The sequence below is a fragment of the Camellia sinensis genome, chromosome 11 (assembly GCF_055761805.1).
Source record: "Camellia sinensis isolate YWXY chromosome 11, ASM5576180v1, whole genome shotgun sequence".
Lineage (NCBI taxonomy): Eukaryota > Viridiplantae > Streptophyta > Magnoliopsida > Ericales > Theaceae > Camellia > Camellia sinensis.
In genome coordinates, this window is record NC_138971.1 from 160,989,539 (window position 1) to 161,017,451 (window position 27,913).

General features: G+C 38.3%; 1 pseudogene across 1 annotated transcript; it reads right to left on the reverse strand.

Annotated features, from left to right (window-relative positions):
- Window positions 1-451: 451 nt before the first annotated feature.
- Window positions 452-27,913, reverse strand: LOC145802820 (cation/H(+) antiporter 15 pseudogene; annotated as a pseudogene). Its single transcript, XR_014344636.1, has 3 exons — window positions 27,250-27,913; window positions 24,207-24,220; window positions 452-1,177 (listed from the first exon to the last, which is right to left on the reverse strand). The product of XR_014344636.1 is annotated as a cation/H(+) antiporter 15 pseudogene (transcript).

The following is a 27,913-nucleotide window of genomic DNA, read 5'->3' on the forward strand; positions in this document are numbered from 1 at the left end:
TTAACACAATGGTCATCTATATACGAGAGTCCAAAAAATAATCACTCCCTTCTATTTCAATTTATTCTAATGAACCAAATACATAAGTTATCATTTACAACATTAGCTTTGTTTTAATCAACATTTTTCTATGATTTCTTAAAAAATGTGGCTCATGGCATTGTTCTGTGGACCATTACTAAGTCCACGTTTGGCAAAAAAACTGTTTTAGTTAAATTTTTGGAGTTGAAATCTTTTTAACTTGGGATTAAAAAATTCATTTGATAAATTTATTTTGACTTTTGTAAAATAAAAAGTAAAAATGATTATAATTTAAATATATCATTTTATTTTAATGACTTATTTAGTCTATTTTATTTTTTATATCTTTTTTACTCTCAACTGAAATAGCCAACAAAGCCTAAAAATATCAAACACAAATGACATGCAAATTTTGGTCTATGACAAATAATTGATACTATCAAAATTTAAAAATTTTCAATATTAACTGATATAAGAATCGATACTGTTAAATATATAACTGTACATCATTCAAAATAATATTTTTACGAATTAAACGAAACCGGCCCGCGGGGCGGCTGCTGCTGCCGCCGGTTCATCTGTACACTAAAATTACCATAATTCTCATTCTCATGGCTGGGACTATCCGGAGTTCCAACCCCATCCATATGCCCCATTCCAACATACTGTTGCACCACCAACACCGACACTGCCGCCGCAAAATCCGACGACGCCAACAAATCCCCGATCGCTCCCAGCTCCGGGCACTCACTCCAGTCCGTCAACCCCGCCGTGAGCGGCGATATCATGCCCTGACCTCTACCGACTATGAAGAGGTCATTTATTGTGTCCACCGATCTTATCGCCGCCACGGTCTCTTCGCCGTTGTTTACGACACGTTCGGCGTAGATTATAGATTCGTCGTTGGCTGTTCGGGCTCGGAACTCGTTCACGTAGTCTTCGTCGAGTTGTTTTTCTCGGTCGTTGTCTGTGACGACTGTGAGGATTCGAGGGTCGTTGGGTTCGCGGTTGGGTTCGCGGTTGGGTTCGATGGTTGATTCGATTGCGTCGTCGCCGGGGATGAAGCGCATTACGGTTAGGTTGATTGCGGGGTGGTCGGACATCCTCCATCCGTACGATAGTGCTTCTCTGTCGTCTGGTCCGCCGAAGAAGAGAACTACGATAAATATGAATTAAAATCTGATTAAGTTTTAAATAATTAAATCTAAATTTATAATATGAGTAAAGCTAGAGATCCCAAATATTCTACTACAAATTTTACCAAATGTCTCACACAATGTGGGTCCCATGTATACTCATGTGAGACATTTGGTAAAACTTTTGGTAGAATTTTTAGGACCTCTACTATTTTTGTTATAATATTACTCAAATTCAAAAGTGCTATATTACCAAATAAATGACAACATTTTGTTTATTTATTTAATTTTAAAGGTAAATTATACTTTAGTATCTCTGGTTTGCCTATTATGACAATTTGGTAATTTTAATTGTAATTATTTGAATTTTACCTTTAATTTTTTTAAATTAGATTAAAATCAAGAGATAAAATAAATTAATCATTTTTTTTTTTTGAAATAATTGGGAGGTTGATGTCCAATTTTAAATGTTCAATTCCTTTAATTTTTGTCAAATTACAAAATACAATAAAATCGTGTACTTATAAATATCAAATCAATCTAATTTTTCATCATAAACATATTCCACCCAAAGCTTTACAACAAAATATTCAGATTATTTGAGTAAGACCAGTGGTGGCCCCAAGAATAACCCCGTCTCTTCTCATACTTACAAACTAAATTTTCTATTTTTGTTTTAATTTATGTTTATATGATTTTTTTGTAGAAAAAATTACACACCAAAAGAAAAAAAAATAATTCAGAATTTAACCATTGTAATAAAAAAAATTTCTAAAATTTTAATTTATGAATTTAAACCCTACCATTTTGGTTTGATTTCAATCTAAATAATTATCATATTTTCGTTAAGTAACCGACAGAGAAAAAAATATTTAAATTATTGAGTTTAACGAAAGAAAGGAGATTTTATGTAAACTTATATTGAATTTAATGATTAAAATATTATTTTTTTTGAGTCAATTTCCCTTAACTGAAATAGATAGGTAAATTAAAATTTTAAATTGACAAAATTAAAATTTATTTTATTATTATGGTCAAATTGTGAGATTTTTTTTAATTTCTTTTTTTTCAGAAAATTAATTTTAAGGATAATTATATATATATATATATATATATATTTCAACAATACTACATCAACTTAATTTATTACTTCTAAATGACCCCTAATATGATAGAATATTTGGTAATTAAAAAATTTGACACTTGTCAAACAAATCATTAAAAATGTTTTTAAAAATGATAAATTAGGTGTGTTTGGTAACGTTTACGTTTTCAGTTTATATTTACAAAAATTTTATAAACTGGTTTTTGTTTATTTTTAGAAAAACATAAACTACAAACGCGTTTGGTAATTGACAAAATGTTTAAAAAAATTTTAAAATATAAAAAAGAGTAAGAAATGGCAAGTGGCGGCGAAAGACGGTGGTGGAAAGTGGTGACGGTGGGTGGTGGGTAGCTGGTGGTGGTAGGTGGGTGGTGGTGGTGGTGGGTGGGTGGGTGACGGTGACGGGTGGTGGGTGGCAGCAAGTGGATGGTGGTGGTGGTGGTGGTGACGAGTGGTGGGTGGTGGTGGTGGCAGGTGGGTGGCGGATGGCGGGTGGTGGTGGTGGGTAGGTGGCGGGTGGTGGTGATGGGTGATGGTGGCGGGTGGTAACGAGTGGGTGGTGGTGGCAGGTGGCTGGCGGATGGCGGGTGGTGGTGGGTGGGTCGTGGGTAGTGACGGTGGGTGAGTGGGTGACGGTGGTGGGTGGTGGGTGGTAGCGAGTGGGTGGTAGTGGCGAGTGGTGGCGGCAGGTGGTGGTGGTGGTGGGTGGGTGGGTGACGATGGCTGGTGGTCGGTGGTAGCTAGTGGGTGGTAGTAGTGGTGGTGGGTAGTGGGTGGTGGTGGCAGTGAGTGGCGGGTGGGTGATGGTGGTGGTGGTGGTAGTGGGTGGTGGGTGATGGTGGTGGTGGTGGTGGTGGTGGTGGTGGTGGGTGGCGGCGGCAGGTGGTGGTAATGGTGGGTGGGTAGGTGACGATGGCTGGTGATCGGTGGTAGCTAGTGGGTGGTGGTGGCAGGTGAGTGATGGTGGTGGTGGTGGTGGTGGTGGTGGGGGGTGGTGGTGGCGGGTGGGTGGCAGGTGGCTGGTGGTGGTGGATGGTAGTGGCAGGTGGGTGGTAAGTGGTGGTGGCAAGTAGGTGGCGGGTGGTGGTGACGGGCGGTGGATAGTAGTGGCGGGTGGTGGGTGGTGGCGGGTGGATGACAGGTGGTTGGTGGTTGGTGGTTGGTGGTGGTGGTAGGTGGGTGGTGGGTGGTGGTGGAAAATGGTGGCGGATGGTGGCTAATGTTGGGTGGTAAAAAAAAAAACAGAAAACTCAAAATGGAAACACATTTTTTGTGTTTTCATTTTTTGGCCAAATTTATAAACTGAGACCACTGATTTATAAATCAAAAATTTTACCAAACAAGTTTTTATTTGAATTTTTAAAATTTTATAAATATAAACAGAAAACTGAAAACGTAAGTGTTACCAAACGGCGCCTAAGTGTTCCAAATATTTTTCACATTTTTTTTACTTCATCATTCTTAGTTTTAGAAACGAAAATTCAGTGTGTTTGGTTTTGATGGTTGATTCAATTGCGTCGTCGCCGGGATGAAGCGCATTACGGTTAGGTTGATTGTGGGGTGGTCGGACATCCTCCATGCGTATGATAGTGCTTCTCTTTCATCTGGTCCGCCGAAGAAGAGAATTACCACTACAACAAATTATACTTTTGGAGATTAAAGTCGCTAAAAGTCATTTTTTAGGCGCCGAAGATTTTTGCCGATTAAATTTTTTAGTCCCCAGGTTTGTCGCTAGATGATTGTCGGGAAAAGTATTGGTGACTAATTTTTTTTTGGTCACCGAAAGTCACAAATTGGCGACTAAAAATTTAGTTGTCCAAAAGAGAATATTTAGTTGCCAAAGAGAAAATATTTTCCGTCTTAAGTTTTTTAGCTACCAATTTTTTAGTCGCTAAAAATGTGACATTCTTTTTTGGCTACCAATAAAAATGTGACACTCTTTTTTGGCTACTAATTTTTTAGTCGCCAAAAACTTTTTTTTTTTTTTGGCTACTAACTATTTAGTCGCCAATAAGTTCTTTTTTTTTTTTTGCTACTAAATGTTTAGTTGCCAAAAGCTCAAGCTCTATTTATTAATTTTTTTAAAATGCACAAATTGCGTATTTTTCATTCATTTATAAATTATATACATTTCATTATCAATGCAACCTGTAACCTGTACATATACAGAATAATATATATATCAATTATAATCTAAATCCATTATCAATAATATCTATTTCATTGTCAATTATTCAAAAACTTTAACTTGTAACATGATATTTCAAATATCATATAAATCCATACAAACCAAGTGTAATCCATCTTAATTAAATATTACATATAAAAACACTGGATTTCCAAAATAGAGGATTGTTTCAAAATAAATGTCTTCCATATATAGAACAAATGCTCTTCGTACACATCCACAATAGCCCACGCAAAAGCAATCTGTAAGAAAAGAAAAAAAAAATTAACCATTAGTACTTATTCAATATAATTAACGTTTCAAATTATAAAAATTATAAAATTAATAATTTAGATATATTATACTTTGCATATAATCCCATCAAGATCATTTTAATGTTTTTGTTTTGTTAAAAATTTATACAACCTCCAAATTGAACCTCATGGCTGCCTAGTAAACTCTAGTTTGACAATTACATGCAGTGTTTCCAAAATTTTCTTTTCTCACCAGTATAAAATATGATTCTAATTGTTTCAAAATCAAAATCCTTCAGCAGTTTTCATCAAATTTTGTTACTTTTGGCAGTTTGCATTTTCACAAATCTTGAACAATGAAGGCATTATAATTTCACAACCTCCAAGAGTCTAAATAATTAGTTTACCAAAAAAACGATTCATCTTGTTGCTGCCACAATAGCCATTCATAAATAAGTAAACCTAAATTCCATCATAAATTATATTCAATACCAGTTCTAACTCATGCAAATATCATCAAAGCACAAAATAAAAGGGGAAATAAGTTTAAAAAATAATTTCAGATACATGAGAAAGTATGTAAAATTATCTTTTAATGTTATAGCGTTTAACATTAATATGTAAATAGATATTTTTTAATTTGCATTAAATGAAATTCCCCCAAAATGAAAAGCATGATGACTTAGGTTCAAACTTGAACCTTCACCAAAATTGTCCTATTTTCACACTCATGAATTGATCAAGGTCCTTATCATCCACTGTCTTTAAAATAAATCTATGGCGTGTGTTTAAAGTTTTTGTTGTATCACCAAACCTCAAGTGAATCCTAGCCATCAATTTCAATTGCTAGGTGTTTTTCTGTGACACCCACCTCCTTAATTAAGCAAATTAATTAAGTTAATTATATGCTTATTGTTAATTATGTAATTATGTGTTATGTGAATTATGTGTCATATGGTATATGTTTGCATTGATTGGTATTGTAGTGTTATTGTGAACAAATACGTAAAGGAATGAATTTAACCTGTCTGATTCGCTAATTTTAATAAACTAAAATTAAGAAAATTGGGTGGGAATTAGGGCGTAATTCACCTTGGCATAATTTAATTTAGTGTAATTAAGATTATAAGATGATGAGATTAAGTTAATTTGAGTCAAATTGATTTTAAGCTATTTAATCTAATTAATTTAAGTTTAATGCATTACACTTACCAATTGAACAAATGAGAGAAGTGTAGTGTTGGCCTTCTTGCACTTGGATAGACTTACACGTAGAAAGAGAAGAGAGAGAGAGAGACTTGAGATATCAACAAACTGCTGTAGGAAGAAATAGGAAGAGAAGAAAGAGGTAGAGGAAGAACTTAAGAGGAAGATAGGAATTGCCTTAGATTTTTAGAAATCAACAAGTAAGGTAAGCATTTTTCTTTCTAATTTCTTGATATAGAGGCTTGTTATCCATCATCTTTAATGATTAAAGCTTAATTTAGGATGAATTGAAGTCCAAGTAGAAGGTTTGTTCATAATATGAAGAGTTTGAGTCATGCATGTTTTGCTAAAGAAGAACTCCACAAATTAAATTCATATAGATACGTGCAAGGCATGATTTTCATGAAGATTGTATTCACACATTTAAATTCATGTATGGTTCTTCAAATGGGAGAGGGGGGGGGGGAGGGGAAATTTCATGAGAATTGAGGATGAGAGCTCAACTTGTAAGTTTAATGCACATAAATGGCAAATTCAAAAGTTTGACTTCATTGCAGGGGTTTTGAGTTTGAAACGAATGTCTTTTGATTTCAAATGAAGTAAAGATTGTTTATTTATCATGTTTATGTAAGGTTCTAAGGCTTGAATTGTATGGAAATGGAAGTGGTTTTAAGAAACATAAACCCCAAAACTTGGCAGATTTTTGAACACCATTTCACCATTTCGAGCGGATTGGGCCCCCGCACGAGCGGCCCACCTTCATTAGCCCAAGGGTGCACACTGCTTGACCGCCACTGATGTGGCCAAGTCCACCGCACGTGCGGCCAAGCCACCGCACGAGCGACCAAGGCAACCGCACTTGCGGCTAACAGGGCAGTCCCGGTTTGCTTTTCGCTTCTCTTTTCTACTTTCCGGGCCTCTGTTTACATGGTTTTAAAGTGTATTTCATGTGCATTGCATCTCATGTGTGAGAGAATGAAAGTTAGAACCGAATAAATGAATAATGAATAGAAATTGACTAAATAATAACGAAGCGAATAAAAATAGAAGTGATTGAATCCGGCATGGATATAATTGAACTGTTGTGCTTGAATTTGTTTGTTAGGTTGGACACCATAGCTTAGTGCCTTATCGTTCGCGTATCAAGGAGCCCACTGTGAGTAACAATGTTGTAAAGATATGTTCAAATTGTACTTATTTTCCGAATGATAAATGATATTGTTTCTAAATGGTTATTTTGTATCGATTGAATGATGATCCTCTTTTAAATTGTATTTGTGGCATCTATAGCGTATTGTTATTGTTATTGTTATTGATATCACTATTGTTATCTCTGTCAGTTCCAAATCTTGGAACTATTATTATTATATAATGGCCCTCAATTGATTGTTCGGTCTTTTAAGACCAAGTGTATCGTTGCTATTGGATGTACCACGTATGACTTATATAATTATCGATTGATTGAAATGATTGAATCGAATGATAGATCGACAAATGATATTGATTGAAAATGTATTAATGCTAATCAATTGTTTCAAAAATTGAAGGACATCATTTTTAAACTCTTTACACATTTGTTATTCACTGGGCTATAGCTCATAGTTTACTATATATATATATATATATATGTAGGTGGCTAGACACTGGATCAAAGCTAGAGGCACCAACCCGAACTCACATTTTGTCAAGCTAGCCATTGTGCCTCATAACGAGGTTCCGAACTTGCACGAGTCAAGGCTTTTTGGGTGATTCAAATCCACCCTTTTGCTAAGTGTAAATAATGTCTAAGATTTTTGGTTATACAGTTTTTGATGATAGGATTATGTCCCTAGCTTACATGCTATCTTGTATATGTATTTTTGTTATAAATGGTTATGAATATGGCTATGTGTGTAAAAATTTATTTCCATTCAGGTCGTCACAGCTCATTGGACGATGTATATTATTATTGCTTGGCTCCCGCCAGCCCTTTTATAGTGAAATATTGTTATCATTGTTAAACAGGCCTTCGGTAATCACGGATTACTGACCAGTTACAACGCTAAACCTATAGGGGCGGGTTTGGGTCGTGACATTTTCTGACTTCCTAGTTTCAGTTTGGCAGTCCTTCTGGAAACCCACTAGAGAAGGATTTTTTTAGGGGAGTTGTTATAATTTAACAACAGCAACAATTATAGCATCTCACTGGAGATTCTCTTAGTTGCAAAGCTTGAGTTCTTGTAAATGAGAATACAGTGAGATGCTTCTGTTAAAATTTTGAATGAAAAAAAGATCATGTGTAAACTAGAAGGACCATTTAGTCATTGTTATTGAACAGACACACAACCAACTTCAAATTTCCAGAATGCAAACAACATTTATAGCACCCGATTTGGCAGACCTACTGATAGAATTGTATCATAAGAACTACACCAATGTGAATTTCCAAACGATACTTCTATCCAATGTAAAACCAGTTATTCCGTCATGTGCCCTTCTTTAAGTTATGACTATATGTATGCCTAGAATTCTAAATCTTGTTGAACCTATTTTTTTTATTCATAAATGATATTATAATGAAATTCAATAAAAATCAGTAAAGCAAATCGAACCAAAAAATAAAGAATGTGCCCATATTTAATAATGTTGGCACTACATTCACAGGCAATATCATTATAGGATCTTGTCTCCAATTCTTCTATCGTCCTATCTCAAAACACTTATAAATACAACTTTGACTGTTTTTGAAACAAATGGACAAATTTTGGAACAAAGGCTCTGCACCAACAATGTTAAAAGTTATGGTAAACCCCAACATGCATTCCCTATGGGACCTCATATAACATGAAAAAGATCAAAAATCAAACAGGTGAGGAAGCCCCATGAAGATTTAAAAAAAAAAAAGAGCATGCTCTACAATGTACATATACACTACCTGACGTTTTAGCACTTTTCTTAACAAGCAACATGCGTCTACAGAAACACATAACCCTAGTTCTCAATAAATTTTTGTACATAAGAGCAACTATTCGATACATACCTAGTAAGAGTTCTTCACAACTATGAAACCAACTCTGCGCCAAAAATCCTGCTTTAGATCACACACAGAAACAATGGCTCATCTTGAAATACTCTAAATGATAGGCAAACATTTTTTTTATCAGCAAAAAGAACTATTATTGATGGGTGAAAAGGATTACAATACAAGCACTTTAACAAAACATCAATAATAGAAAGAGACCTCAAGAGAGTTGCCACGAGTACTTAGAGCGGCTTAACCTAACCATAATACCACCCTCTCCAAGACAAAATCAAGGACTCCTAATGAAGAGAACAATCCGAAACTATACAAGCATCCCCCCAAATATATATATATATATATATAAATAAAAAAAAGTGAGAAAGAAAGTATATATTTAATAATAATAAAATAAAATAAAAAAGCAAACACTGAACAACACTGCAGCATCCGCAAAAACATAAAGGCGATCCTCAAAAATAGCACTAGCATTACAAGTTACTTGAAGAAAATTCTAATTGAACACCTTTCCAAAACTAGTCATTACCTGGTTGTCTACCACAGAGCTTATCTCTTCCTAACATTGATCAATAAGAAGTTGGGAACAAAATTTTCAGCTTAATAACATAATTGACACAGACATGCATTCAAATAGAAACCTACAATACGTGATTGCATGTGCACATTGTTTGAGCACACATTTTTTCCGAGAAAGAGAGAGATAAACAATCACAAAAGCAACACTAGGTAATGTCATAAACAAAGTTTCCCAAATCTTTCTCCCAAACAACTTTTCATTAATTTTAAACCTAATTCAATTTATTCATCCTCTTTCTAATTTACCTATATGACATGCAAATTAAATCTAATTTCTTTCCAATTACATGAAATTTAGCCTAATCATTTCTTGATTTTAATTATTAGATAATTAATCTACAAGAATCATGCATGTAATCCTTATCTAAAGTTCTTAATTGATGATAATCTCTTGAGTCAAAGGGATCTACATCACCTCTTGAGCTCCCAGCACACACACACACCCGTGCACTCTGTGGGTGATGAAGGAGCCGCCGATCGAGCTTCCGTGGGTGATGGAGATACTTTAAAAGTCCATAACTTGTCAATCTTAAACCAGAACAGCCATACATTCACAAATATTCACTAGTATGTACGTAAAATTTAAATAAATAAAAAAAAAAACTAGAGAAGTTAATGCAATTAGATTCAATGTTTGATTAAGAAACACAAATAGAAGTCCAAAACATCGAAATTAGAATGTAGACCAAATTAGAATCCAAAACCTAAAATCTATAGGCCATAATATAACATATCTCTAAAAATCCAAAACCTAAATTCACCATTTCTTTTCAATGAAGAGCTTGACAAGTGTAGATTTCCAAAAATCCAATACATACATAGACAAATTGAAAGAGAGAGAGAGAGGTTACTGATTGAATAAGATCTTAGAGCTGTGAGGGTTAATGCCCTTACGAAGGACATTGTCGTGCATATGAAGTCCGTTGGCCTCGATCTAATCCTTCACCTATCTTGCATCATTCGCCGTCAGCGAGATCATCTCTCCTCCGAACACAGGGGCTCCGTCAGTGGTTAAGGTCACGGGAAAAGGGCAAGAACAAGGAGGAAGAGGACACTACAACAAAATGCACCCTTGGCGACTAAAAAAAATTCCCTGATTCTCATGCCATGCCATGCCAATTTCTTAATATCATCATTTTAATACTTTCAAACTTTAAGAAACAAAAGGAACTTCCCGCAACATTTCATAAAATATTAAACTGATAAGATAAATCACATTATATTATAATCCATAAAGAGATCCAGAGCTTTATGCGATTGATTATATTCCAAATCTAAATTACAAGCTAGCATATAAACCAGACACTATAACAGATATAATACAAGATTTAATTCCATACCCTATGGTTCTACATCAGAAGAAGTCATTGCAAGTTATATAGCATAAAGCAATTTCCCAAATTCCCATTCCATTGTCATTTAATTAGAATTTCATCCTTTACATTCTCAAGAAACAAAATTGGCCTCAACCAACAACCCACAAAAATTTAATCTTGCAAGATCAAACCATCATATATTATATAGCCTACAATGAGATCCAAAAGCTTATGCGAATGATCTGGCATCTATCAGACAAATTTACCAAAACATGCACCATTAGCTTGTATAAATTGACTCACTAGTATTAGAAAAGGAGACATACTTCTGGGCTAATATTTTCATTATCTTTAAAAAAAATTGTTGAATTGGTTTTAGAACACAAACATTATCTAAAATAATGTATTCCTAATTATTTAACAAATGCACACTGCCAATGCCATTATTTTCAAAAAAATTCAGATATACACATTAAAATATAAATTTCCTCACCTTATGGCTAGTTTTGTACCAATCACCAATAAGTAAAATCCACTGCAAGTGTGGGATATGGTACAAGGATGACAACTTTTGCATATACATTTAGTCCTCCAAACCATCTACGTCAAAAATCATCTGTAAAAATAAAATTAATCATTAGTATTAACTGAATATTGGCATATTTAAAATTATAAAAAAAAATAAACATATAAAACTCGAATATAATTAATATTTTCAAATAAATCATTAGTTTTCTGCACAAGGGCACATTGGGAAAACATGAAGCGTAGCAAATCAAATACAATAAACAAACAACAGGACAAGGTTAGAAGAAAATATAATTGCTAACAAAAGTTTTAGTAATCATTGAAGTATTTTTTTCTTTGGTTTTTTTAAATGCTTATATGTGGTATCTTTTGCACAGAAATTTAAACTTCATCCATTTGGATGTCCAAAGTAGCAGGAAGACAATGAAAAATAAGTAGACAGAGGCACACTAGCAAACATTATTAACAGATGCAAAAAGTGTTCCAAATATTGTGGTGCAATGCACTTCAGTTACAAATTCTAGGGTTTACTTTCTGCAAAAAGTGTCCCAAATAATAGAACCAACCCAATTGTATTTGTTCAATTTAATTTTATTGTACTTCATTTCCTTCACCTTTAAACAAACATCTAAGATTTCGTATGAATAGCAAAAAGCTCAGGATGCCAAGTATAAAAATAGAGGTTAGAATCAAAAGAAATCCACTTTTGTGTGAATAAAAATGTTGATTGACTACTCATGTAACCTTCCCTTGTGTGAATCAACTATAATTTCCACGAATTAGATATAGAGCAATAGAGATCAAAATGTTTAAAATTGACAAAAGACATCAAGCTTGAAGGATTGGATTAAGACAGATATCTCACCACTCATGTAACCTTCCCTTGCGTGAATCAAGTATAATCTCTATGAATTAGATATAGAGCAATAGAGATCAAAGTGTATAAAATTGACAAAAGACATCAAGCTTGAAGGATTGGATTAAGACAGATATCTCACCACTCATGTAACTTTCCCTTGTGTGAATCAACTATAATCTCCATGAATTAGATATAGGGCAATAGAGATCAAAATGTTTAAAATTGACAAAAGATATCAAGCTTCAAGGATTGGATTAAGACAAATATCTCACAACAAGAAACCCAAATGCGAGTCCAGTTCCCACTATAACCAAATGCGGATAGTTTCCAGTTATATCATATGGAGACAAATAATCCCTACACAAGACATAAGAAGCAGAATGAAAGAAATATGGTCAAATAAGATCCTCAAGCTAAGCATGTGAAAAACAAACAGCCAAGACAGTCACATACCACACCACAACTCCAACCAAGAGCACAAAAAATGGGTAAAGCTGACAAGAAACAGTGACAACATCCATTGAGCAACTTGAAAAATAAATAAAAATAAAACACAGATGAAGCATTCAGTAGTAACAGGTTTACCATTGCCAAAGCCTACTAGCATGCTTCTTTTCCTTGCCTGAACACCCTTACAAACATTGTACACACTACACAAGAACAAAACACCATGTAAAGCAAGGTCAATCTGATCATCACACAGAAACAGTTAAGAAGATGAGCATGTAAATTTTTGCCAAAAAGAATATGAAGAACTACTTACTTGAATGAGATCGTTGGAAGAACAGCAAAAGCTGTTATTAGAAACAACATAGCTCTGTTTTTTGAGATTTCTGAAGTCTAAAGAATAAATAGATAAACGAAAAATGAAAATAATAAAATAAAAGCAAGTCAATTTTCTAAAAATGTGCTTCGAAAATAGATAAGGGCAAAGCACATTAGGCCAAGAAAATAGACAAGGCAGAGCCTGATTGACATTTAACAGAACTTCAAAATATATCCCAAAATCGAAGTGAAAAAGGCTGTATTTCATCTGACTATTGCCTCCAAATACATAACTATATGAGTCGAAATCAGTCAAAAACTTCAATCGATAAAGAAAGCAAGCACAATGTCGAAGAAATCTACAGAAAATTGAACGAATATATATATACATAACTATATCTACATGTATCGAAATCAGTCAAAAACTTCAGTCGGAAAAGGACAGAGAATAACTTGAACGTCGATGGGAGGTGAGGCAATGGTGAGCTGCGGTGGCGATGTTCAACGGTGGAAGATTGACGGACAGTGTGGTCGTGTGCGATGCTAAGATGAGGAGCGGTGGTGATTGATTATGTGTGTGTGTGTGTGTGTGTGTGTGAGAGAGAGAGAGAGAGGGGGGGGGAGAGCAAGAGAGAGAAAGAACCTTGTGAAGACTAATAGATTTGGGCAAAAATCTAGGCGCCAATATGAAATATTTCCCACTAAAATTTTGAACACATTTGCTGACTAAATTTTAGTCGCTGAAGATAGGTTACCAAAGATAAAAAAAAAATTTTACTTTTCATTCGGCAACTAAATGTTTAGTCACCAAAACTCAATATACGGCGACTAAAATATTTTTTTGTTGCTGAACATATGTTTTTGGCGACCAAACGTTTGGTCGCCAAAGATAAAAAATAATTTTTTTACTTTCTATTCGGCGACTAAATTGTTTTAGTAGCCAAAACTCGATGTACGACGACTAAAATATTTTTATTGTCGTCAATTCTAGTATTTTTAGCGACTAAATTTTTTTTAGTCGCCAATAATCAATATACCTCGACTAAAAAAAATTAGTAGCTAAATATTGTACTTTTGCCGACTAAAAAAATTTTTAGTCGGCAATTCCACAACTTTTGGCGACAAAATTTTTTTTAGTCGCCAAATGTGCATTTTGTTGTAGTGTACGATGTGGTGTGCTACCTACAAATTTAGAATAATTGAAAAAATACTTCTATGCACCTGCCTTATTTATTTTAAATTTATCCGATTATGTGATTGAATTTGTATAATGTGCAATTTATGTGTAAAATAAATATGAATTAAAATCTTATTGAGTTTTAAATAATTAAGTCTGATTTTATAATATTAAATAAATGACAACATTTTATTTATTTATTTAATTTTAAAGGTAAATTATACTTGTAGTATCTCTTGTTTGCCTGTTATGACAATTTGTAATTTTAATTGTAATTGTTTGAAGTTTACCTTTAATTTTTTTAAAACTGTAGAAATTAGATTAAAATCAAGATAAAATAAATCATTCATTTTTTTTTTTTGAAATAATTCAGAGGTTGATTTTCAATCTAAAATGATCAATTCCTTAAATTTTTGTCAAATTGACAAATACAATAAAATCGTGTATCTATGAATATAAAATCAATCTAACTTTTCTTCATAGATATTCTACCCACAAAGCTTTAAAAAAAAAAAAAACAGATTATTTAAGTGCGACCAGTGGTGAGCCCCAAGAATAACCCCTTCTCTTCTCAGAAAAAATCATGTTTATATGATTTTTTTTGCTGAAAAAATTACATACATGAGAGGGTAATTTATATGTAAATTAGTCCGAGCTGGGTAATGGGCCATTCTGAGGGCTACAGTAAGAAGGACTGAGTAAAAGGGCCTAGAAGTTAGCCTGGTCCAAGAGAGCGGTAACAGTTAGCTCGGTCATACCATATTGTGCCGAAGTATGTTGAGTTTTCTTAAGAACCTTGCTATTGGTTAGCTCGGTCCAAGCTCGTTGTGGTTAGTGCGGTTTCAGACAACCCAGTTGGAATATGTCAAACCAAGGTACACTCAGTGAAAGGAAGAACCGAGCTAGTAGGAGCTCGGTCTAGTCTGCAACTTTAGCATGGCCATGTTATCTCGGTCGTATTGACATCCAATCGTGGTAGAACCATCTCACTTGGTTTAAGCAATGAGGGAGGTGTTGAAGGAGAAGCATTATCTTTTAGGAATGTGATTCCTAGGAGGACTTTACATGGAGGAGTAAGAGTCTTACTTGGATTGTGCCACGCGGAATCTATAAAAACTCACAACATCACCTATGGAGAGGTAACACAACTTTGATTCTCGAATACACAGAGTTTTTGTCTATTTGTCTATTTTGCTGACTTAGGCATCAGAGAGGTATTCGGCACACACCCGCCGGCTAGCTCACGTTTGTGTTTTTAGGGAGTAAAGCACCGACGTTTGGAGAAGCGTAGGCTTGGTCAACAGGATTATACGAAAATATTGTTTCTTGCTCGTACAATTGGTGTCGTCTGTGGGAATCACAGAAAGAACAAAACCTCTTGATCAAAGTTTTCCTCGCTAGATTAGACGCAATGGCGTGCGATGAAGATTTGCCGCAGTCCGCCATTGACGGACAAACCCTAGAGGGAGGTGGGAGGCGCGAAGGTTTGCCTTCCATCCCTCCAATGGCAGATTTAAAGCCCCAGCGACAGAACCCCCGGAGGGATGAAAGAGGGAGACGGGGTAACAGCCCCCGTCGTTGAGGTCTTACACTGAAGGAAGCACCTATCGGCCCTCGCATATGCACCAGACATCATCCAGGCAAACAGAGTTGACTAGATCGTCCGACTTACGGACTGTGCTTGAAGAAAGGGCACGACGGAAGGAGGATGCCAGGGCACGCAACCCGCACAGAGTTTCAGCCCTTCAGTGGTTGGCTCCTCGGACGCATGGAAGCGTCGAGGTAGGAATGCCAATATTGCACCTTGCTTACGAACCAACAGACAAAGTATTGGCAAGGCTGCATAGCTCGCCGTTCGTTCCGACGATTGAGAACGCACCATTACCTTCAGGCTTTATCCAGCCTAAATTTACGACGTACGAGGAGAAGACAGACCCTTACATGCACCTAAGTCACTTTTTCCAGGTCATAGTAGTATACCGGCGGAACGAGGCTTTGATGTGCATCCTATTCCCATCCAGCCTTGGTTACCCAGGTTTAACTTGGTTTGAAAGGCTACCAGAAGGCAACATAGCCTCCTGGGCACAATTATCGGAGGCGTTCGTGACAAGGTTCAGAACGAATACCAAGACGCCAGTAGAGATCGATCAGCTACTCTCCATTGACATGGGCGACAAGGAGACGTTGAGATCCTACAACAGTCGTTATTGGGAGACCATCAACCAGATAGGAGATTGCCCCACAAATCTCGCCATCGCACAGTACAAAAAAGGTCTTCCAGTCAGAAACAGGTTGAGAGACTCAATCACCATGACGCCACCCCTCACAATGGAAGCCTTAATGGAGAGGGTACACCAGCACATTCGGGTGGAAGAGGATGGCGCCCGTACTAAAACAAAGTCCGGTACAACCGCAATACCAGATAAAAAAACTACGGCAAAAGTCAATGCGGTAGAACGTCCAAATAGAAACGGGTGAGACAAGCGGGACAACGGAGAGGACCATGATAAAAGGTGATTGAGAGTCCGCACTGCCATTACCACGGTGTTCAAAAACTGATCTATCGGATTCTCAGTGAGATACGCAATGAACCTTTTGTCAGATGGCCAGCTTAATTGGGAGAGGCACAAAAGGACTATGACAAAAGATCCCGGTGCACCTTCCATAAGGAAAAAAGGCACCGCATTGAAAATTACACGCCGTTGAGACAGCACCTGGAGGAGTTAGTGGTAGCTGGGCACTTGGACCAATACATAGAAAGAGGGACACAACCAATCCCCCAATACCACGAGCATCCAGATGGAACGCCGATCGACGCCCCACCTCAAGGCGTGATAAACGTAATACACGGGGTATTCGAACCTGAACGAGTATGTGAGCTCAGGGGAATAATCAAGAAGGTTGAGCACTTAAGGGAGGTATTAAGTGCGCAGCCTACCATTAAAAAAGGAAAAATAGAGGCCACGAACGTCATGTCTTTTTCAGACAGAGACTTGGCAAGGATATATTGCCCTCACAATGACACACTGGTCGTAACTCTCCGCATCAAGGATTACGACGTCAAGCGAATTTTGATTGACCAATGGAGCTCATGTGAGATAATGTATTACGAAACCTTCAAATAGTTAAAACTGGAGGACAAAGACTTGGCACCTGCCGTATCTCCCCTGATCGGATTCAACTTAATGCCACAGTGGCTAGTTGGCAAGATAATCCTCCCAGTCAGAGCAGGAAGCATGACGAAACAAGTGGAATTCTGGGTATTGAAAGTCCCTTCCACTTACAACATAATCTTAGGAAGGACATGGCTGCATGCCATGCGATCGGTAGCGTCAACCTACCATCAAGTAGTGCGGTTCCCCAACGAAGCCGGAGTAATTAAAGAGGTCTTTGGAGACCAAATTATGTCCAAGCAGTGCTTCGTCACAGTAAATGGCAGCCGAGCTGCCAAAGGGTTTGTTCAAATGGTGGAAGAACCTGAGAGCAATGAATTGTTTGCGAATGTTGGCAAAGCCGCTGAACAGAAGGCAGTGGAAGACTTGGTACAGGTAAGAATAGATGAAAAGGACCCGGAAAAGTTCTTTTTGCTTGGCTTATCTATGTCCAGCACTGAGAGAATAGAGGTCAAGGAATTCTTGACCTCTAACATCGAAGTGTTTGCCTGGACGCCGTATGACATGCTTGGCATTGACCCAAACTTCATCTGTCACCAATTGAATGTCCACCCAACTACAAGACCAATCATACAGTGCACTCGCAGATCGGCACTCCACCACGCCGAGAAAGTGGCGGAAGAGGTGGGAAACCTTCTAGAGGCAGGAGCTATCAGAGAAGTGCACTATCCCAAATAGATATCCAATACGGTAGTAGTGCCAAAAAAGAATGGAAAATGGCGTGTCTACGTGAACTATAAAACAGTCAACAAGGCGTGCTCAAAAGACAGCTTTCCCCTACCACGGATAGACCAACTAGTAGACCTAACGACATGACACAATTGACTTAGCTTTCTTGATGCGTACAGAGGTTATCATCAGATCGCTATGTATGAACCAGACTAGGAGGTCACATCTTTTACAACGCCAAGAGGACTGTATGGCTACAAGGTCATGCCCTTTGGCCTAAAGAACACAGGGGCAACATTCCAACGGATGGTCACCAAGATGTTTGAGCCATTGTTAGGCAGAACAATGGAAGCTTATATAGATGACATGGTGGTCAAGAGCAAGGATGAAAAAGACCATCTCAGGGACCCAGGTGAAATGTTTCAGATCCTAAAGATGCACAAGTTGCGCCGTAATGCATCTAAGTATGCGTTCAGTGTAGGATTAGGCAAATTCCTAGGCTTCCTGGTGACCAACCGAGGTATAGAGGCAGACTTTTCTCAGATCAAAGCAATTCAGGATCTAGAGGGGCCCAACTCAGTAAAAAAAGTACAGCATCTCACCGATATGGCAACCGCGCTAAACCGGTTCATAAGTCGGTTGTTAGACAGATGTCGACCATTTTTTCAAGCATTAAAGGCCATGTTTGAGTGGGATGAAGAATGTGACTGCGCCATAGAAAGTTTGAAGGAATACATGTCTTCTTCACCATTGCTAGTGACCCCAATACCTGGAGAAGAACTATTTTTGTACCTGACAATTTCGCAGCACGCAATTAGCGTAGTGTTGGTCTGAGCGAAAGGAATCTAACATCAGCCCATCTTTTATGTCAGCAAGACATTGCTGGGCGCAGAGACCAAGTACTTACCATTGGAAAAACTAGCCTTAGCCTTGATAATGGCTTCAAGGAAGTTGTCGCACTACTTTCACGCCCACACCATAATTGTCCTCACAGCTTTTCCATTAAAAACTTTGTTTGAGAAGACGAACTTTTCTAGGCAAATCTTGAAGTGGGCAGTAGAATTGGGACAGTTTGATATCAAGTTTCAACCGAGAACAGTGATAAAAGCCCAAGCTTTGACAGACTTTGTCGTAGAATTCACACCAGGAAGTCATCACGTCTGCCCAGTTGACTTAACGGGTACAACCGAAATAGGAATGGAAAGTGGCGCCGGAATAGCGCAACCCCTAATACATCCCAGGACAGACCAGAGTGAACAAACGGAGGGAGAAGCAAACCATGCTGCACCAAGCAAAAACCCATCAACAAATAAAGACTTGGTACAATTAGATAGCGAGGAGCAAACAGTAAGTGTGGACTTTGAAGAAAACACCAGCAACACTCAGGACCCCAAGGCATCATCCGATCCCTCTACCTGCTAGAAGCTATTCGTTGGAGAGATATGGAAGTTCTTTGTGGATGGAGCATCCAACAGGCATGGAGCAGGACTCGGCATAGTCCTCATCTCACCAGATGGCCTAGTAGTGGAATTTGCAGTCAACCTTGGCTTCCCAGCATCAAACAACGAAGCGGAGTATGAAGCGCTGCTAGTAGAACTAAAATTAGCACTCTATATGAAGGCCACCGAGCTAATGGTTTACAGTGACTCACAGCTGGTGGTAAACTAAATTTCAAGTGACTATGAAGCAAAGGATGAAAGGATGGCTAAGTACCAAGAGTTAGTCAGAAAATAGATCGTGAAGTTCGAAGTAGTGCGGATCGAGCAGATTAGCAGAGAAGAAAACAACAGAGCAGACGAACTAGCAGGCTTTGCTTCAATGGCAGATACATCCATCCCACATCCACTACTGATCGACTTCCTACCCAAACCAAGCATTGAAGAACCCGAAGTAGAAGAAGTATATTGCGCCGAACTAGGCCCTTCATGGATAGATCCCATCATAGTGTTCCTAAAAGACTGCATTTTACCCGAAGAGAAGAAGGAGGCCAACAAGATAAGAGCAAAGTCACAGCGATTTTGGCTCTCCCCATCAATGGCCTTGTACAAGAAATCTTTCACAGGACCTTACCAGAAGTGTGTCCATCCCAGTAAGGTCGAAGCATTCCTGTTCGAGATTCACGAAGGCGTATGCGGAAGCCACCATGGAGGAAGATCATTGGTTTACAAGGCAATTTCACAGGGATATTGGTGGCCTTATATGCAAGAAGATTAGGAGAAGTATGTGAAGAAGTGCGAGAAATGTCAGAAGTTTGCACACCAAATACATCAGCCAGCCAAAGAGCTTCTACCATTAACTAGCCCGTGGCCCTTCGCAATGTGGGGCTTGGACATAGTAGGACCACTCCCAGCAGCACCCGGTAATAGAAAGTTCTTCCTTGCAGCACCAGACTACTTCACAAAGTGGGTGGAAGCAGAAGCACTAGCATCAATAAAGGAGAAAGATGTGAAGAAGTTCGTCTGGCAAAATATAATCACTCGGTTTGGCATACCCAATGCGCTAATATCAGACAACGGCACTCAGTTCAACGGCAAAAGTTTTAGAGGCTTTTGTGAGGAGTACAAGATAGAATTTTACAACTCTACACCGGCATACCCCCAAGCAAATGGCTAGGCAGAAGAATCAAACAAAGTTGTCTTGGATGGATTGAAGAAAAAGGTTAGAGAAAGCAAAAGGAAAGTGGGCTGAGGAGCTTCCTCATGTTTTATGGGCTTACCGTACCACACCTCGACGATCAACTAAAGAAACACCATTCTCCTTAGCCTACGGCATGGAAGTAGTAATCCCACTGGAAATTTGCCTCCCCACCATCAGAAGTGAAAATTTTGACCCAGACTTAAATGGAGAAGCCATAGCGTTGGAGCTCGATCTTACAGAAGAAAGAAGAGAAAAAGCGCTGGTTCACATCACCTCATACCAACAAGAGTTGTCCAGAAAGTATAACAAAACAGTACATCCAAGACAATTCAAAATCGGAGATTGGGTACTGCGCAAAGTGATGGGCAACACCTTGGTACCCGGAGATGGCAAGTTAGGGCCTAATTGGGAAGGACCTTACAAGGTGGTTGGATTAGCAGGAAAATGGGCATACCACTTAGAAGATGAAGACAGCAAAGCCATTCCCAGGCAATGGAACACTGCCAATCTCACACTATTTTATTTTAGCTTTTCTTTCAAGTATTTGTAATTTTTTTTTTCTTCAATAAAACAAGTAGTTTCTTTTTAGTATAGTTGTTTCCTTCTGCAAAAGATTGTTTTAGTGAGTTAGGCGCACTAAAAGCATAGTTGGCCGGAATAACCAATTTTGCACTCTCTTCAGCTAAGATTAGGATCAGTGCTAAATAAGTTGGTTGGAAAAACCAACACCCCTCCTAAGCCCAGGATAAAGATCCAGGCTGCAGGACATTTGGTTGAAATAACGAAACACTTCACTCTAGGTTAGCAGGAATAACCAACTTAGAAATTGGCTAGAAAAACTAACACCCTTTCTAAGCCCAGGATAAAGATCCAGGCTGCAGGACGTTTGGCAAGAATAACCAAACATTTCACTCTAGGTTGACAGGAATAACCAACTTAGAAGTTGGCTGGAATAACCAACACCCCTCCTAAGCCCAGGATAAGGATTTAGGCTGTAGGACGTTGGGCAGGTATAACCAAACACTTCACTCAGGATTGGCAGGAAAAACTAACTTTGAGCTCTCTTCAGCTGAGATAAGGATCTAGGCTGAAGAGGTTGGCTGGAAAAGCCAACACTTATCATTCTTCAACCGAGATAAGGATCTAAGTTGAAGAGGTTGGCTGGAAAAACCAACACTTATTGTTCTTCAACCGAGATAAAGATCTAAGTTGAAGAGGTTGGCTGGAAAAACCAACACTTATTGTTCTTCAGTCGAGATAAGGATCTAGGCTGAAGAGGTTGGCAGGTATGGCTAGCTAGATTTCAAAGTTACGACCGGGATAAAATATCTCGGCCAAAGAATTTACTTCATTCAGATTATATCATAGAAGTAAACCGAACAGACAGTTGAAGAAAACAAGAGACGATTTCACTGAGAATGCAAATCAAGAGCTACATAAGGGTGGGATTTCAGCCCGGTTACAATTTTCTTTCCAAAAGTAAAAAAAGAAAAAAATACAAAGTCAAGCAAACAGGTTGTCAAGATCAGTATCCAGTTCAACTCGGAGCCCGGTTTCAGTTGGTAGCTCAGTTGTCAGGTCTTCCACCAGTGGTTTTGCCCGAGCTGACTGGATATCAGGATCATTGATGACCGGGGCATTATTAGGCACGGTCTCTTCATCATCATCCTCAGATTCAAGGAATTTTTGTTGAATGGCGGCTGCATACTCCGCCATACAGCTCGGTATGAAATACGATGGAGGGTTCAGGAAAACCTCAGTCTCTGGACCGTGACCGAGCTGTTCCACCGTCGCTTTCCACCCGTACTTGAAAAATAGATCCTTGGCAGCTTCGCACTGCAAGATGTAGGTTGCCTCACCTTCTTTGTAGCCACGGTCTTCCGCATCGCCAATCTTCTTCTCAAGTTCAGTTATTTCGGCCTTCTTGTTTTGCTCAACTGTGGCAAGCTCACGCAGATAGCGATCCTTCAGCTCGGTTAGAGCTTTTTGTTTGTCCACTTCGGCAAAGTCAACTAGGCCAGTGAGGCAGGCGACCTCAAATTGTAGCTTGGCCATTTGTTGTTTGGCCTCGTTTAGCTCGGCCGTCTTCTTGTCAGCCTCTACCAAGGCTGGCCTTGTTGTTTTGCGTAGCTCTAGTACACGCTTATGAGCAATCTGGTTCTTTTGCATGGCCTGCATAAATATGGTAAGCAATTTTGAGTGAGAACCGAGCTAACAGTTGCACAAAACAGGAAAACAAAGGAAAGAGTACTCACCAGTACCATTGATTTGGTGGCCGAGCGGATAACTTTTAGCTCGGTAAGGTGGGTGTGGTGATCCATATCAGGGGGCAGACACACGCTCTTAGCCAGGTTGAAGGCCAGCATGTGATCTTTATCTGCCACCACTGAATCTGTTTGTCTGATGGCTCGGTTCTGATGTGTTAATCTCAGTGCCCAATCAGAAGAGTTAGCTCGGTCTGGGCTCTCAGGTTGTGGGCTCGGTACCTCGGTTGGGGGAAGCACAGTTTTTTCCTCATCAACGAGGTATGGCTCGGTAGTGGAAGACCGAGCGCGCTTGCGAGTCCGAGATGATTCAGGTTGATGGAATGGCAGGGCTACCACGGTCTCTTGGGTTTGACCGACTTGTGGTACCTCGGGCTGGTTCGTCTCGGTGAGGAGTGCTCTTATGACTCTCTTCTTGGCCATTTCATGTTCGGTAGTTAGTGGGATGAGATTGATTTGAGGCAAGAATGGATCTGGCTCTGGCGAAGGTTCAAGGAGGAAATCAGTCACTCTGGTCTTCCTGCGGCTACTATATTGGTAGGTCGGTTCAAAATCCAGTAGTTTGGCCCAACGTCTAGTGGGATATCGCAGTGCGGCGCGAAGTGTGTTTAAGTTGGGGTAGCTGTACTGGGACTTGAGAAAGTTTAAATCTGCAAGAAGTAAAAAAGACAATAGTCAGTGCGGTTCAGCGTAAGAAATCCAAGGTAAAAGAAAGCATAAAACTAAGCCGAGGTAATTATACCGGCGACTCCTTTGTCCCAGTTTATTCGGTCGCCTGGGATCTAGGTCTCATGGTCTTCAAAATTCTCAGAAACCCAGAAAAAATCATCGTCGTTGACATCCTTATCCGGGGTATTTTTTATTATCTTTTCACGCCGGCGCCTTATTCTTAAATAGTAAACCTAGCCATCTTCATTTGATCCTATGGAGTATTGGTGGAAAAGCTCGGCTAAACCAAGGTTAAGGCTAGCCCGGCGGTTTAGCTCGGTGATGCCATTTATTATGCGGTATAAATTTGTGGAAAGTTAGGTAGGGCAAAGGTTGGTTTGTCTGAGGAACTCGCATAGAATGGGCTGTACAGGGAATCTTAGTCCGATTTCTACAATGAAAAGAAGTATAAAGGGAACAAAGCCAGGGTTTTCCCAGGGTATGGTATCTAGTTCGGCTAAGTGAGATGAACATCATCAGGGATATGGTAGTCCCTTCGGAACTCGGCCATAGCACCTGGTGAGTTCACTAAAAACCTATATTTACCCATAAGGATTTAAATTATGTATAAATTAGCCTGGAGTATTAGCTCGGCGCCAAGCAGATAATGGGTATCTTGGTTGGACGTGCAAGGGAGTGCCTGGCCAACCTAGTCAGAGTTTGCAACGTGAAAAAGAAAGGTGTTAAGCACAGATTGTTGGACCGTGCTAAAAGAAACAAAGGCAAAATAAATGAAGTCCTAGCCCGGCTTCGTGGGTTACTATTCATTCTTAGCTCGGTTTAAACGAAGAACTCTACCCCGATTAAGTAAATGTGAAGTTCACAGGTGGTTGGAGCTTTTGGGGCAGCATTCTAGTCCGATTTTTACTAAGGAAGCTGGTTTAGCCTCAAGTTTTAGCTCGGTCGGTGATTGTGGCTTTCTAGTGCGGCATTGTGCAAACCTAATCTAATTCGCTAGCTCGGCTAATTAAAGCAAAAGGTTCTTACACCTACTTGAAACATCAAGTGTTCATAAAGTTCTAGCTCAGTTGTTTAGTTTTGCTAAGGCTCGCACCTACTACAAACTACTTCCTAGTCCGGTTGGAGTATGATTTCGGATCTAAGACGTCCCAGTTCAATTTTTTCACAAAATCAGTAGTTATGGGTACTATTCAAGTTGTTCTTACTCGTTACAGAGAAAACTATTTTGAAAAGTGTTGTGAGAAAACACGTATATACAAATAGTACATGTAACCAGTCAAACGGAAAGCAAAAAAGAATTGAGTTACTTACAGATTGGAAAAGGAAGGATGTAGGTCTGAAACCACGAAGGTGATGTTGAAAATGCAAGCTTCACAGGTGCAAAAGTGGCAGCAATGGAGGTTCAAGCAAAGAAAAAGAGAGAAGATGAATAGTGCAAATGAAGCGGTTTGAAGCATAAGGGTTTGTTTTGTAAAAAGGGAAGGAAAAAAGGCGGGACTGTTCAAAATTCGCGAGGTACGAGGGCGATGTGACAACTACGATGGGCCAGTAAGAGTTTGCCACGTGTCCAGAGAATAGAAAACGATTCAGTAACAGCGGCTGAAAAGACGTTTTTGACCGGACAGATTAGTAGCTTGGTGTAAATGTAGCCCGGAATGAATTTGGCTCGGATGAAGGCTACAATTTAGCTCGGTTTAGAAAACTAAAGTTGTTAGCTCGGCTGGAAACGGGTAATCCCGATCATGCTACGCAGATGGAATTAAGGGGCAATTGAGAGGGTAATTTATATGTAAATTAGGCCGAGTTGGGTAATGGGCCATTCTGAGGGCCACAGTAAGAAAGGCTGAGTAAAAGGGCCTAGAAGTTAGCCCGGTCTAAGAGAGCGGTAACAGTTAGCTCAGTCATACCATATTACGCCGAAGTATGTTGAGCTTTCTTCAGAACCTTGCTATTGGTTAGCTCGGTCCAAGCTCGTTGTGGTTAGTGCGGTTTCAGACAACCCAGTTGGAATATGTCAAACCGAGGTATACTCAGTGAAAGGAAGAACCGAGCTAGTGGGAACTCGGTCTAGTCTGCGGCTTTAGCATGGCCATGTTATCTCGGTCGTATTGACATCCAACCGTGGTAGAACCATCTCACTTGGTTTAAGCAGTGAGGGGGGTATTGAAGGATAAACATTATCTTTCAGGAATGTGATTCCTAAGAGGACTTTACATGGAGGAGTAAGAGTCCTACTTGGATTGTGTCACGCGCAATCTATAAAAGCTCACAATATCACCTATGGAGAGGTAACGGAATTTTGATTCTCGAATACACAGAACTTTTGTCTATTTGTCTATTTTGCTGACTTAGGCATCGGAGAGGTATCCGGCACACACCCGCCGGCTAGCTCACGTTTGTGTTTTCAGGGAGTAAAGTAACGACATTTGGAGGAGTGCAGGCTTGGTCAACAGGATTATACGATAAGATTATTTTTACTCGTACAATACACAAAATAATAATAATAAATCAGAATTTAACCATTGTAATAAAAAAAATTCTAAAATTTTAATTTATCAATTTAAACCTTACTATTTTGATTTGATTTCAATCTAAATTATTATCTTATTTTTGTTAAGTATAACAGATGGAGAAAAAAATAATTAATTATTAAAGTCAATGAAAAAAAAGGAGATTTTAGATATTTTATGTAAACCTGCTTTGAATTTAATGACTAAAATATTATTTTTTTCATCAATTTTCCTTAACTGAAAGAGACAGGTAAATTTAAAGTTTAAATTTTGCAAAATCAAAAATTCAAGATTTATGTTGTTATAATGGTCAAATTGTGAGATTTTTTTCAATTTCTTTTTTTTCAGAAAATTAATGTTAAGAATATGTATATATATATATATATATATATCAACATTGTTACATTAGCTTAATTTATTACTCTAAATGACCCCTAATAATATGCCATTGAGATTAGATTCCACATGATAGAATATTTGGTAAATAAAAAATCTGACGCTTGTCAAACACATCATTAGAAGTGCTTTTAAAAGCAACAATGCTACAGATCCCAAAAAACACAACCTCCACTCACCTGTGGTTGGTCTAAGAAAGAAAAAAAAAACAAAAAAACAAATACACATTATTGGTCCACATTATTTTGAGGGTCATAGGGGCCCCAACTTTGGGGTTCCAAGCATTTTTGTTTTAAAAATGATGAATTAAGCGTCCCAAATATTTTTCATATTTTTTTAACCTCATCATTCTTGGTTTTGGAAACGAAAATTCAGTATGCTTTGTTTCAGTTTTTTGAAATTGAGTTTTTATTTTTTATGTTTTTTTTAAAAAAATTAGTGAATATTTTTAAAATGTTAAACAATTAATCTTAGACGTATTTAAATAGTAAAATATTTTCAAAAATTAATAAATATATAAAAATATGGAAAATGCACTGAATTTTTATAAATTTTTATTTTATTTTTTTGGTATTTAGTAAATTTTTTAAAGATTTTTTTCACGAATATTATACTTTTTAAGTGTATTTATATTAGATGTGTTTAAAATTTTAAAAAAAATTACTTAAAATATTAAAAAAATTCATTGAAAAACAAAAAAAAAATACAAAAAATAAAAAAATAATTTTTTTTGAAAAGTAATTTTTGAAAATCAAAACCAAACAAACTGATAATAAAGATTATAATTTTGATAGTCCGAAACAATACCTGGTTAGCAGACAATCGTGTAGTACCACTCAAGCCTCTATCCACAAGAATCCCAATAGAACACGGCGCATTCGCCAAAACATTCTGATTAAGAGTCCGAAAAGCCGGGTCGTCGCCTCCATCTCCCCATCCACAGTCTGTTGCTTATGAAACGGAATTATAACAAACGCCACTCTCTTATCCTCCGCCACTCCACATATATCCTCATGCATCGTCGAGTACGGCGATATCGCCGTCAACGGCTGCACCGAAACACACCCAACATGTTGTTCGAAATTCTCGAACGCATTGATTATGTGATCGGATTGTGCTTGTGTCCTCTTCAGGGCCGGGCGGCTTGATTTACGGGTGTTGTGGACGATGAGCATGGACGAGGTCCGCCCCGTGAGGTCCACGAGGTGGAGGACGTAGATGCATGGTTGGGATTTTTCTGTGGGATGAGAGGCTTCCAGGAGGTTGATGATTGTTGGGACGTTGCGAGGGTTGTGAATGCAAACTAGGACTCGGAGTTCCGCGTCGGGTTTCGACCGTCGGATTGATCGGCGTTTGTAGGGGACGAAGCGTCTTGCTGGTTGGTAGATTGAGGTTACGATTGGGATTATGATTGCCGTCATTACTACGGCTACGATTACTAGGATTGCAAATGACTTGCCGTCCAA